Here is an 11,477-nt window from a genome sequence, read left to right on the forward strand (position 1 = left end):
TAATTAAACATAATAATTTTCTATTCTCAAGCAGCAGAAATAGAACCTCGATGGAAATAAGTTGTGTGCTAAACTCTTCTAATGCTCTTCTTTCCACTCTATGAATATGCAGTAAATATTTAAAGCTGATGAAAATTAAAAACAAGCAGACACCTTATCATTTCCATTTTTTTTTTTAAGAGCACTGAGTGCTTCTCCTGGAATGATTCTTTCCTCTTATCTGATGTTTCAGGAAATGAAAGTAAATAGAAAAAAAAAATATGGAAGAGCATTGGTAAACCAAGACCTGAAAGTCAAGGATGCAATGTGGATCCTTATAAACAGTAGCCTCACTAAAGAAGGCATTTATCTTTTTAGTTTAACAGGAAGTCTGGAAATAGGCATTTCTAGGTCTGGTGCATCCGTCTTCAAAGATATCCTCCTGGTACAAAGATATCCTTTTCTTTCAAAAACTCTCATCTTCATGGCTGCAGGATGACTACCTTACCTCCAGCCTCATGTCCTTGTTCGAGCAGGAAGAAAGAAAGACCCCATACCTTTTCATTGCAAACATTTGACTAATTTTATCTACAAGGAAAGACATCCTCAGCAAATGAATGCTTATAGTTCTATGGCCAAAACTATCTTACAAGCTACATCTACCAAGGAAACGTCTAGAAGAAAGGTATTTAACTTGCTATACTCGGCAGTAGAGAAGAACAACGTAGAGGGTAGTTGGTTTGAGTGACAAGTAAGCCCAGTTACAGTGTATTGCACAATGGACTCAAAGTGGATTGATGGTGAATATAGGGGTCTCATTTCCCCCCCAAAAGCATTTATGATGCTTTCCAATATCTCATCTGAAAAGCTATTCTATAAAAAGGTGGTGTGCTGACACATGTAGTCTCTTCTTACATGCTCTATTTTATATATAATTTATATATAATATATATATTTTATATAATCATTACTTTTGTCCATATTCTTTGATTACTTTATCCTGCACATTTTCAGAGAGAAATCTCAGTGCAAGTCATAATAGCTTTCAAATTGTTTGAGATAGTTTGTTACAAATGTTTTTATAATGGACTGATGCCTTATGTGTTGGTTACTGAAAATGGATGTGCAAATGGTTTTAATATGGAGAGAGCACAAGAGTGAACCAAAATATTCTGAGCAGTTATAATCTAGCTTGTCCAACCTACAGTGAAAACTCCCAGTGAACATATTGAACATACTGATATCAGATAGTAGTTTAAAATGTTCTCCAGTAATGACCTTGTGACCATTAAGCTGTGTGTACCTGGCTTAGGGAAAAACCTACTTTATCCTGGGGTCGTTAATTTATTTAAAAATACCTCAAGTTGAAAACCTGCCTTAGTATATTTGTAAGATTTTTAAATGAATGTCCCATGAGTGTCATTTTATAGGCTTAAACATATTTGGTTCTAGTTTTGATTACTAAACATTAAAGCTAACCTTTAAAATGTACAAACAGTTAACATCAGGCACTGTTCTATATGCATTACTTATATAAACTCATTTAGTCCTCATAACAATTCTGTAAAGTGGTAACCATTATTTCTCCCATTTTATAAGTTAGGGACATAAGGCACAGGGAAAGTTAAGTAAATTTCCCAAAGCCACATAATAGGCAGTCTGGGATTTAAACTAAAGGAATTCTCCACAATTAATGCTTATAGCTACTCTACAAGTCTATCTACCTACAACATGAAATATACTTTTTTGACAACAAAATATCTTAATGCCATATTAATTGCTTTTATCTGGACTGTATGGATAACACTTATTTGGATGTTTTATTTATATAAGGAAGATTTTGTAACAGTTTGTATAAATGTCTGGAATTTAGGAAAATGCTCTACTCAGATTGTTCCCTGAAATATTTATTGACTACATATATATCCTACATTTATGATATTCATAATTAATAAGTGTCTTTTTTGTTACTGGGAAACAAGGGTAAGCTAGATGTATGTCTTGCTATTCTATTGCTAATCTCTTTGTCAAACTTTAATAAACTGCACTAGAACCAATGTATAGTAAATTTAATACAGTGGGAGAGAATAAAACAACATCTGCCACAGAAATATCCATCACTAGTCCCATATTCTCAATGGCTTCTGCAAGCTGGTAATAAGGAGATATAAATGATTTGACTCTGCCAATTTCTAGTTGTGCAGCTAGTGTAAAATACAGGGATTATAAAATGTTCCTCTGTCACATATTTTGGCAGTGATTGGAGTACCTAGTGAAATATGGGATTTTATTCTTAGCACTTTAAGTTAATAACAATAACTGTAAAACTAATATTGTTCTTTCCAGTAATTGCCACCATCCATCATACTGCCGAGGAACACAGGAACAAATATGTGCCACTTTGTTTCGGTGCAGGCTCCTGGGTAAAACTATGGTCTTATTACTGACTCTTTTCTACTTAAAACATTGTTCAAAGAAATTATATAGTAATGAAATCATATATTTAAAGGGAAGCATAAAACGGAGAGTGTAATAATGGTTGTATGTTTTACAGCAATCTTACCACCTACACCTGACCGGGCATTCTGAGGATATCAAGTTGTTATAAATAGAGAACTCCTTGTAAAGAAGTAGGTAATGATAAGGTTTTATTCAAATTACAGTCTCTGAACATATACAATGTTTTCAAAAGAGAAAAAGAAAAATGCAGACCGTGAATAGAGTGCTTTTGCTTTGGCAAAAGAGTGCTAGGCAAGACATTTAAAAAAATCTTAATGAAATTATTTTATGTCTAAACCTACTACATCATGGTAGAATCATGAGTAAAAAGGGATGTGAACTCAACAAAAGTGTATATTTTTTTCCTGAGTTAATATTTAGAGTAAGTTTCTAAGTGAGACTTTTCTCGGCTCCCAGTGCTGCCGCTTTCCCACCAGGGCACCACATTAGTAACAGGTGACTTATTATTAATGTGCACTTTAAAAATAGCTCACCAGTCATATCAACTGCCAACTCTAATATTCATTTGAATTTTTCAAAGTATCCTGGATGTTAAGTCTCATTTCACAATTACTTAAAGGTTAAAGGGCAGGCTGCTATGGGAAAGCCATTAAATTTTCTCAGAAAAGACCAGTTACCTTGAAGCAGAAAGAGAAATGAATAGAAGGAGTGGGGGTAATGAAACCCAAAGTCAATCAAGATTGGCCTCGGGAAGTAGCCGGACAAGGGATCAGAGTAGATGTGCAACTCAGGGATTCTCTCCTCCCTGGCTCTCTTCTCTGCTTCCTTTTGTGCATCCCCGTTTTCTTTTTGCCCACTGGTCTGTGCCTCCTAGCTCCACATAGTCTGTCCTAGCCCTCAAATTCATAGTTAATCCTCAAGAAGAGCCGGGCCCATTCTCAATTTCGGGGGAAGAAACTGGTAGGTCCACACTGGGCTGTGGTCCCCACACCTGGCACAGAGTAGGTGTAGTGAGTGCTGTAGCCTGTGGCTCGGGGATCCCTGCTTGAACCTGCACGTTTTTAGGCTCCAGGAATTCAGGGGTCCTTGGATCTTGAAGTGAAGTGTCCCATCAAACTGTGAAGGGCAGCACTGAGACCACAAAATATGCTACTTTTACATAAGGGTTATTTTGAGCTAAAGCCACTTTTAAAAGAGCAGATGGAAGCAGGACATTCTCATCTACCCTTTTCATTCTGAAAACAGGAGAGAACTCTAGTGTGAAAGATGCCCTCTCTGTACCAAGGAAAAAAGAAACACTTGTCCACAGGGACAATTCTGTACAAAATGGTTTTTGTTAAAATAATTCCTATCTTTCTTTAGCACCCCCAATTGCCTTGCTTCAACCCAATATAAAAGCATTTAGGTTTTACCCCTTCTTTGGGTCCTCATTCCCTAAAGAGGCTTTCTAGCATGTAAAACTTACATAAATGTGTATGTTTTTCCTCCTGTCAATCTGTCTCAGGTCAATTTAATTCCCAGGCACAGCTGAAAACCCAAGGAGATAAAGGTAAAATTTTGCCTCGCCTGCAACTGCAAGTTTTAGCTGCCACTCAGTTACTTTGGGCTTCCTATATCAAAAGACCAGTAGCAAGAAAATGAGTTACAATCATGGCAGGTGTAGCCAAGATGGGGCTGTTGTAGGATGCAAGTAAAAAAAAAAAAAAAAATTGCATCTGGTTCTCAAGCCATCCACTGGGACATATCGTGGCACTTGCCCACCCAATTTTGAAAACCAATGCAGTAGCCACCACCTGAGAAGGCCATGATGACCAGAGGCCTAGAGATCACGGGGGCACGCATTTTGGCCACCCTACTAGATAAGCCACCTAAAGCAGTGGATGTGAGGGAGATAAAACCTGTGTTGTAAAGAATGGAGATAAGGACCAGTGTCCTTGACACCAGCTGTAACAGTAGACATTATAGTTTTTCCCATTAGCCTTCCTTTTGTAAAAGATTGCAGAGGGAAAGGCGCCACCAAAATCCTACACAAGCTCTTTCTGGTGGAATGAAATTACATTAAAAAACATGTGGGGTAAAGGATGGACTGCAGGGGATGCTCAATACCATCAAAATTCTTCCGTTTCAAGATCAAGGCACTGATTTCCCCAGTGCTGGGAGCATGGCTTGCCGATGGCTCACGGCTGAGTCCCTCCTCAGGCCTTGCTGTCAGCCTTGGCATAGTTTGGTCAAGGTCATGGCCCCTTCTGTGGGCAGTTTGCACCAATGGCTGGTCTATGTGGAGAAGCACAAAGGTGTCTTCATTTATATTTGAAGAGCTCTCTGGGAGCCCAACTGATGCCAACTGAGACCAGCTATTTGAAACAATGTTGGAGCTCAGCTTCTCCCTTTGCCCTTTCCTGCTTTTCTCTCTTCTTCAAGATGGGCTGTTTCCCAAGCCCATGACCTACTGGAATGATGTGAGAATCAAGCAGTAAAACATGATGTGTGACGTCTCTAAGGTTCCTATTCAAGATGGTGACATGGGAGAATCCTGAACTTACCTCCTCCCATAGACACATCTTATCTATAGATACATAAGGAAAAAATTTCCTCTGGGAAAAACAAAAAAAACAAAAACAAAACAAAAAAAAACCCAAAACTAGCTGAGTGACTCCTACGTTAGGGCAACAAACAAAATCCAGATCAAAGCAGTTAGGAGAAACTAACACACATTCTCACTATTACCCACTCTGTCCAGTACAGTGACCCACAATCAGAAGGGAACTTAAAAGCTGGAACTGCTCCCAGAGGAGGGAAGAGTTTAAACCCTATATCAGGTACCACCAATTTTAAGACCTACACCTGAGAGATGAGCCTCCAAAACATAGCACTGAAAGCCAAGAGGACTTGTGTCCACAAGACCCACAAAGGTATCTCAAACTGAGAAATCAGACCTACTGACCCCAAGGTCCAGTGCAGAGGAAGCAGATTGTAAACACCCAGACTCTATGATAGATCATTTGCTTATCTGAAAGTGTTGACCTGAGAGGCAGGCATCAAATTTAACACACATCTAGCAGCAGACTGAAACCCTCTTCAGGGACAGAGGCTGCCAGACGCCATCTTTGTACTTTCTATCTGCTGTACTTGAGAACAGGATCCAGGAGGGTGGCTTTTATGTGTATCTGGGGCCATGTTTTTTTGCATCTGGCACTCAGGAAACACCACACATTCACTTGACCCTGTTTGGCCAGCAGGACTTAGATTCTTAGCTCCCCCATGACACAACGTGTGACAGTTCCTGGCCAGCTATCACCCAAAAGGCACTGTACAGACAAAAGACTGAGATTCCAGTCTTCCTGTGAAATAGGCCTACTTTCTTGTCCTGGAGCCTTAGCCTACAGGTAAGGCTTCTGGTTAGATATATAACTAAGGACTTTCTGAGCTGCTCTCAGGAAACAGAAGCTGGTGGACATCGTTCGGATGTTCTCTCTCTACCTCACTCCAGCTGGCTGGTATCTCCAAGAAAGGAGATTATACCCTTAGTCTGATATTTCCATTTGTGCACCTGCTACCTGGGATCATCTTTAGATCACCTCGTTCTGATGGCCAGCAGGGCCTATATCCCTCTGGGTGCCAGAGGACTGTAATAACCACAGAGACGGTTGTTGGCCAGCTGCCACCGTGAGGGCACAAGAAGAGACAACAGAGTGAGGCGCCCAGGATTTCTCTGAAAGAGGACCATTAGCTCATCTTCATGGTATCAGCCTGAAGGGCAGACTTCTATTTAAATATGAATCTAAAGGCCTACTGTGATGTTCTCCAGAGACCACAGAGGTCGGGTAGGATATTCACCTTCTAATGCCCCAGTTTTTTTTATCAGGTGCTGTGACTTATGAGGCTGCTGCCTAGAAAACACCTTTTATTTCATCAGCCCTGGTGGCCAGTGGGGCTTGTGTTCCTTGGTCAAATGAGACTAACAAATGGAGAGACAGTTCTGGGCTCCCTACCATCCCCAAAGGAGGGACAGCAGACTGAAACATCCCCCTAGTCTTTCTGGGAAAAAGGCCTATTTGCTTATCCTGGAGCTTCAGCACAGAAGGAGGCTTTTGGATTGGCACACATCTAGGAGCCTAAGGAGGTGGTTTCTAAGGATGGAGGTTGGTGGACACCAGCTTGGTGCCTTCTGTCTTAAACACTTATCTGGCACCCTGATTATTGCAACTGCTGCTTAGGGGACAGATCTACAGCATCCCGTTCTGGTGGCCAGAGGGGCTTAGATTGTAGTCCCATAGAACGATATAGAGTAGCATACTTTAAAAGCTGTAGCTTGAGGGTCTGTCTTCCAAACAGCCTGAATCTAGGTGCTGAGATCCTCCCCTTTGGGACTCAGGTCTTGGCACATCCTCAACTACTGGGAGGCACTAAAAATGAAATAGGCTGCTCAGAGAGACAACCAAGATGTAGGACAGTGTGAATGATAAGGTTCATCTCCTATGAGAGAACATGCCTTAACACTGGGCATATGTGGCTGATTTATCCACTGCATAGAACCAATACAGAGTCAAAGAAGATGAACAAAGGGATATGTTCCAAATGAAAAATAAGATAAATCCTCAGAAAAAATCCTTCATGAAATTCTGATTAAAAGGTCAAATTAGTGATTATAGTCATATCTTTATATATATCTTTGTATATAAAGACTATAAACATAGTCTTCTGATCTGAGAAGAATGGATGAACATGTGAGAACTCAAAGAGAAAATATAAGAAAGTGCCAAATAGGGGCGCCTGAGTGGCTCAGTCAGTTAAGCATCTGCCTTCGGCTCAGGTCATGATCCCAGGGTCCTGGGATGGAGCCCCGCATCAGGCTCCCTGCTCAGTGGAGAGCCTGCTTCTCCCTCTGCCTGCCACTCTGCCTGTCTGTGCTCTCTCTCTGTGTCAAATAAATAAAATCTTAAAAAAAGAAGTGCCAAATAGAAGTCACAGAAATGAATACTAAAGTAACCGGAAAATACACTAAAGAAGTTTAGCAGACTAGACGACGCAGAAGTAAAAGAATCCATGAACTTGAACACAGGACAGTGGAACTTAATCATAGCTGCAAAAATTAAAAAATATATATATAGTGTAGGGGACTCATGGGAAAACATCAAGCAGACTAACATTCAACTTCCAGGGGTTCCAGAAGAATAAATGGGTGAAAGACTTATTTGCAGATTTAATGGCTGAAAACTTCCCTAACCACTGGAAAGAAACCCATCCAGATCGAGGAAGCCCAGAGAGTTCCAAATAAATGGACCCTATATAGACCTGCAAGAAGACACATTATAATTAAAATTCTAACTGTCAAAAGTTAATGGCAAGGACAGATTCTTAAAAGCATCAAGAGAAAAACAACTTGTCATATACAAAGAAATTCCCAGAGGACTCTCAGATTTTGCAAGCCAAAAGGGAATGACATGATATATGATACATCCAAAGAGCTGGGAAAAAAATAACCTTCTGATTAGGACTAGTCTACTGAGAAGAGATGCCATTCAGAATTAGAAGAGTTAAAGTGTTTTCCTGAGAAGCAAAAGCTAAAGAAGTGTATCACCACTGGACTGACCTTACAAAAACAAAACCGAAACAAAAAATAAGAGGATTTTTTTTTAAAGATTTTATTTATTTATTTGACAGAGAGAGAAAGAGCACAAGTAGGCAGAGTGGCAGGCAGAGGGAGAGGGAGAAGCAGACTCTCTACCAAACAGGGAGACAGACGTGGGGCTCGATCCCAGGACCCCAGGACCCCAGGATCATGACCTGAGCCAAAGGCAGCCACTTAACTGACTGAGCCACCCAGGCATCCCAAAAGAGGATGCTTTTAAGTAATAAATAAAAATGAATAAAAAGGGTGGTAATTAGTAACAGGAAAACAAAGTACATATCTTACTGGTAAATATTTGGTAAAATTCAGAATAATCTAGTGTTGTAAAGGTAGTGGATTAATCACTTACAAAACTAGCATGAAGATTTAATAAAGTAACACAAATAAATATAACTACAATAATTTGTTAAGGGATACACAAAATGAGATATAAACTGTGAAATCAAACACAAAACAGTTGGGAGTGGGGGGAGAGTGAGCTGTTATATGTAAAGCCTCATGGTAACCACAAAGGAAAATCTATAGCACAATCTATACACAATCAAGAGAAATCTAAGCACACCACAAAGGAATTCATCAAACTGTAAAAGAAGCAAGAAAGGCAAAAAAGGAAAAGAGGGAACTACAAAACAGCCAGAAAACAATTAATGAAATGGCAGTAAGTACATATGTACCTATAATTATTTACATGTTTATGACTAAATTTTCTAATCAAAAGACATAAGTAGCTAAATGAATTTGAAAAGAAGCATAAATATGCAGCCTACAAAAGACTCCCTTCAGTTGTAAAGACACAGGCTGAACACGGATATATGAAAAATAATATTCCATGCAAATGGAAATCAAAAGAAAGCTGGAGTAGCTATACTGATATCAGACAAGGTAGGCTTTAAAACAGTCAGTTTGACTTCTTTGCTGATTTGGATGCCTTTTATTTCTTTTTGTTGTCTGACTGCTGTGGCTAAGGCTTCTAGTACTATGTTGAATAGCAGTGGTGATAGTGGACATCCCTGCCATGTTCCTGACCTTAGGGGGAAAGCTCTCAGCTTTTCCCCATTGAGAATGATATTCGCTGTGGGTTTTTCACAGATGGCTTTTATGATATTGAGGTATTTACCCGCTATCCCTATACTCTGCAGTTTTGATCAAGAAAGGATGCTGTACTTTGTCAAATGCTTTTTCTGCATCTATTGAGAGGATCATATGGTTCTTGTTCTTTTATTAATGTATTGTATCACATTGATTGATTTGTGGATGTTGAACCAAACTTGCAGCCCAGGGATAAATCCCACTTGGTAGTGGTGAATAATCCTTTTAATGTACTGTTGGATCCTGTTGGCTAGTATTTTGGTGAGAATTTTTGCACCCATGTTCATCAAGGATATTGGTCTGTAATTCTCCTTTTTGATGGGGTCTTTGTTTGGTTTTGGGATCAAGGTAATGGTGGCCTCATAAAACGAGTTTGGAGGTTTTCCTTCCATTTCTATTTTTTTGGAACAGTTTCAGAATAGGTATTAATTCTTCTTTAAGAGGTTGGTAGAATTCCCCTGGAAAGCCATCTGGCCCTGCACTTTTGTTTGTTGGGAGTTTTTAGATGCCTGCTTCAATTTCCTTAGTGGTTATAGGTCTGTTCAGGTTTTCTATTTCTTCCTAATTCAGTTTTGGTAGTTGATACATCTCTAGGAATGCATCCATTTCTTCCAGATTATCTCATTTGCTGGCAAATAATTGCTAATATGTTCTTATAATTGTATTTCTTTGGTGTTTGTTGTGGATCTCCCCTCTCATTCATGATTTTATTTATTTGGGTCATTTCTCTTTTCTTTTTGATAAGTCTGCCCAAAGGTTTATCAATCTTATTAATTCTTTCAAAGAACCAGCTCCTAGTTTTGTTGATCTGTTCTACTGTTCTTTTGGCTTGTATTTCATTGGTTTCTGCTCTGATCTTTATTATTTCTCTTTTTCTGCTGGGTTTAGGCCTTCTTTGCTGTTCTTTCTCCAGCTCCTTTAGGTGTAGGGTTAGGTTGTGTATTTGAGACCTTTCTTGTTTCTTGAGAATGGCTTGTATTGCTATATACTTTCCTCTTAGGACTGCCTTTGCTGCATCCCAAAGATTTTGAACAGTTGTGTTTTTATTTTCATTTGTTTCCATGAATTCTTTAAATTCTTCTTTAATTTCCTGGTTGACCCATTCATTCTTTAGTAGGATGCTCTTTAGCCTCCATGTATTTGAGTTCTTTCTGACTTTCCTCTTGTGATTGAGTTCTAGTTTCAAAGCACTGTGGTCTGAAAATATGCAGGGAATGATCCCAATCTTTTAGTACTGGTTGAGACCTGATTTGTGACCTAGGATGTGATCTATTCTGGGGAATGTTCCATGGGCACTAGAGAAGAATATGTATTCCGTTGCTTTGGGATGGAATGTTCTGAATATATCTATGAAGTCCCTTTGGTCCAATGTGTCATTTAATGTCTTTATTTCCTTGTTGATCTTTTGCTTAGACGATTAGTCCATTGCACTGAGAGGGATGTTAAAGTCCCCTACCATTATTGTATTGTTGTCAATGTGTTTCTTTGCTTTTGTTATTGTCTTATATAATTGGCTGCTCCCATGTTAGGGGCATAGATATTTACAATTGTTAGATCTTCTTGTTGGATAGACCCTTTAAGTAGGATATACTCTCGTTCCTCATCTCTTATTACAGTTTTTGGTTTAAAATCTAATTTGTCTGATATAAGGATTGCCACCCAATTTCTTTTGGTGTCCATTAGCATGGTAAATGGTTTTCCATTCCCTCACTTTCAATCTGGGGGTGTCTTTGGGTCTAAAATTAGTCTCTTGCAGACAGCATATTAATGGGTCTTGTTTTTAATCCAATCTGATACTCTGTGTCTTTTGATTGGGGCATTTAGCCCATTTACATTCAGCATAACTATTGAAAGATATGAATTTAGTGTCATTGTACTGCCTGTAAGGTGACTGTTACTGTATATTGTCTGTGTTCCTTTCCATTCTACATTACTTTTAGGCTCTCTCTTTGCTTAGAGGACCCCTTTCAATATTTCTTGTATGGCTCGTTTCATGTTTGCAAAGTCTTTTAGTTTCTGTTTGTCCTGGAAGCTTTTTATCTCTCCTATTTTCAATGACACCCTAGCAGATGATATGATACTTTATGTGGAAAACCCAAAAGACTCCACCCCAAAACTGCTAGAACTCATACAGGAATTCAGTAAAGTGGCAGGATATAAAATCAATGCACAGAAATCAGTGGCGTTCCTATACACCAACAACAAGCCAGAAGAAAGACAAATTAAGGAGTTGATCCCACTTACAATTGCACCCAAAACCATAAGATACCTAGGAAAAAATCTAACCAAAGAGGCAAACGATCTGTACTCAGAAAAC

Source organism: Callorhinus ursinus, unplaced genomic scaffold (assembly GCF_003265705.2).
Source record: "Callorhinus ursinus isolate GAN/ISIS: 27379988/994484 unplaced genomic scaffold, GSC_fseal_2.0 scaffold7, whole genome shotgun sequence".
NCBI lineage: Eukaryota > Metazoa > Chordata > Mammalia > Carnivora > Otariidae > Callorhinus > Callorhinus ursinus.